The following is a 3,202-nucleotide window of genomic DNA, read 5'->3' on the forward strand; positions in this document are numbered from 1 at the left end:
TAGGGTCACACCTGGCAGTGCTCAGGGTTATTCCTGGCTTTATGCTCAGAAATCTCTCCTGGCAGGCTTGGGGGACCATATGGGATGCCGGGATTCGAATCATTATCCTTCTGCATGCAAGGCAAACACCTTACCTCCATGCTATCTCTCTGGTCCAGTAGCTGTTATTTTTTTTATTTTTTTGTTTTTTTGTTTTTGGGCCACACCCGGCGTTGCTCAGGGGTTACTCCTGGCTGTCTGCTCAGAAATAGCTCCTGACAGGCACAGGGGACCATATGGGACACCGGGATTTGAACCAACCATCTTTGGTCCTGGATCGGCTGCTTGCAAGGCAAACGCCGCTGGGCTATCTCTCCGGGCCCAGCTGTTATGTTTTAACTTAATAAAGAAAACCTGAAGGGCCCGGAGAGCTAGCACAGCGGCATTTGCCTTGCAAGCAGCCGATCCAGGACCAAAGGTGGTTAGCCGGTGTCCCACCCCCCCCACCCCCCCCACCCCCGTGCCTGCCAGGAGCTATTTCAGCCAGGAATAACCCCTGAGCAACGCCGGGTGTGGCCCAAAAACCAAAAAAAAAAAAAAAAGAAAGAAAACCTGAGGAGAGGGATGATGAGTTTCGAAGGACTGACACACTCTGGCAGTTGAGAAGTCATTTTCATAGGTTTTCATGAACTAGAAGGATTGGGCAGTGGGTAGCTTGGAAAGGTGCTGTGCGGACAACATTGGCAGGGACATTGGAGTGTGTGTCTGAGGCAAAGTGCAGGGAGAAAGGAGTTGAGCAGTCCAAGAATTGAAAGGCCCATGGGCTGGAGTGATAGTACAGTAGGCAGCGGGTTCAGTGTCCTATACCCCGTATGGCCCCTTAGCCTGGACAGGCGAGATCCCTGAGTGCAGAGCCAGGAATCAACCCTGTGCACTGCCGCGTGTGTCCCCAAAGCAACAACGGAAATCGAGAGGCCTGGCCGTCTGGCTAAGTGACCCATTTGGATGTTGGAGTTGGGTTGAGTGTGAGGACTAATTGTGCTAGAGTTTAACACTGAGCCAATGTGCTAAAATAACAAATAGTGGTAAGTGTTTTGCAAAGAATTAAAATTACTTTCGGGGATAGAAAGGGAGTAGAAAAGGGGCCCTAGAGAGTGTACAGTGAGCTGGGCTCTTGCCTTGTGGACAGGGAAAATAAAAAGAGGTTCCTCTGTGGGGGATGGATTCTCACACTGAGTTCCCAGGGTGGGCTTCTCTGCAGAGGAGACAGTTGTGTTCAGAGCAGAGCAAAGAGAAGATGAGTTAAGAGAGAATCCAGGCAGAAGGAGCATCTAGCACAGAGGCTGTCAAGGTGCAAATCTCTTAGGTTTGTGTTTCTTTCTTTGTGCACATCTGGCAATGTTCAGGGCTTACCTTTTCTTTTTTGCATACTACACCCATTGGTGCTCACGGACTGTTCCTGGCTCTGTGCACAGGATCAATCCTGGCTGTGCTCAGGGAACCACCTGGGGTTCTGGGGTTTTAAGCCAGGACTGTGGCTGCTGCAGCTACATGTAAGGCAAGTGTCATGGCCGCGTACTATCTCTTCTTGCCATTTTCCTAAGGTTAAAGGCTTGTATTCGCATCGAAGCTTCGGACATTCCAGACATCTCATCATTATAGAGCAGCCGATAGAGACCTGTCAGTGAATCCAGTGCACCTGGGAGACTTTATAGTTCTGTTTTCACAGAGAAAAAAAGGCTACGCTCATTTCGTTATTAGTATAAAATGGCTTTTGCTGTTGTTACAGTAACAGTATATTTCTTCTTCCAGCCACTATGGGTTTTTATCAGTTAGGAATAAATTAGACTGCATGAAATAAAAAGCCCAACTTTGCTTTTACCAAATAGGAACTTATGTATTGTCTCTTACACAGCAGAAACGAAGAAACCATTTGGTGCAGTATAAAGTCCGGAATCTCTTCTGTCCGTCTTTAGCTGGCCAGTTTCTCGTGGTGTCTGGGCTCTGCTTCCCTCCAGCACGTCCCCCAGCCCCCAAAAGGACTCTATCTCATTGTGTCTTTCATTGGCCAGAGCTGTGACCCAGGCCACCTTGGGTCAAAAGGGCAGCTGGTATTAGGCTAAATGAAATAAGTCAGATGGAGAAAACTACCACCTAATGCTATTCATCTGTGGAAGAGAAAAAGGCAAAACAAACCAATAAGCAAAATGAAACAGAAAGAGGGGCCGGGCGGTGGCGCTGGAGGTAAGGTGCCTGCCTTGCCTGCGCTAGCCTAGGACGGACCGCGGTTCGATCCCCCGGCGTCCCATATGGTCCCCCAAGCCAGGAGTGACTTCTGAGCGCATAGCCAGGAATAACCCCTGAGCGTCACCGGGTGTGGCCCAAAAACCAAAAAAAAAAAAAAAATGAAACAGAAAGAAACTCTTAGGCTCTAAGAACAAAATGATAGCAGAAGGGGAGAGAAGGGTCAGTTGTATGTGGAAATCAGACTGTGGGTGGTGAATGTAATGTGAACTATATAGATGTCAGCGTATAGTATCGTACACCTGAAATCTCTATAATGTTAGAAACTGATATCATTTTAGTTAAAAAAAATAGAATGGTTGGGAAATGTAGTTTTCTGCTTCTGAGTCCAAGTCATCTCTGTACAGGAAGTATGGGTAACTACCATCTTTTGCCATCTTTTTCCGTATTGTGTAATAATATTTATTAGTGTCCTAAAACCGATGCTGCATCAATCTGCCAAACATTTACTGAGAGCCTGTTTTGTACCAAGCACTGTGAACATAAAAATGAGTAAGTTTTCCTGGTCTTCAGGCAGCTGATGAGGAGCTGGGCATCAAAACAAGGCTTAAGGTAGGTTAAAGCTACAAGTGTCAATGTGTTATGTGGAAAAGGCCTGGTTTTTCCCGATCTCCACATGGTATGCTTTGCATTTCTGGGGTAGCCCCTGAGCAACATCTTGCTCTCTAAACCCAAACCCAAACATTAACAGGTACTTGACTGCCACCTTCATGGCACACGTGATAGACAGATACAGTGGTCGCCCACAGTAGCCTCTCTGGCTTCTCTCTCTCCAGCCCCAACTCTATCTCCCTGAGTTGGCTGTTTTATAACATATAAACATGTAACCTTTCTCATTGCAGAAAGCCCTGTCATATTGAACGCAGGTTCGCAATCAGTTTTTGATCACTCTGCTCAGATTATGCATATGATTTCAATG

The sequence above is a fragment of the Suncus etruscus genome, chromosome 4, assembly GCF_024139225.1.
Source record: "Suncus etruscus isolate mSunEtr1 chromosome 4, mSunEtr1.pri.cur, whole genome shotgun sequence".
In the NCBI taxonomy this organism is placed as follows: Eukaryota; Metazoa; Chordata; class Mammalia; order Eulipotyphla; family Soricidae; genus Suncus; species Suncus etruscus.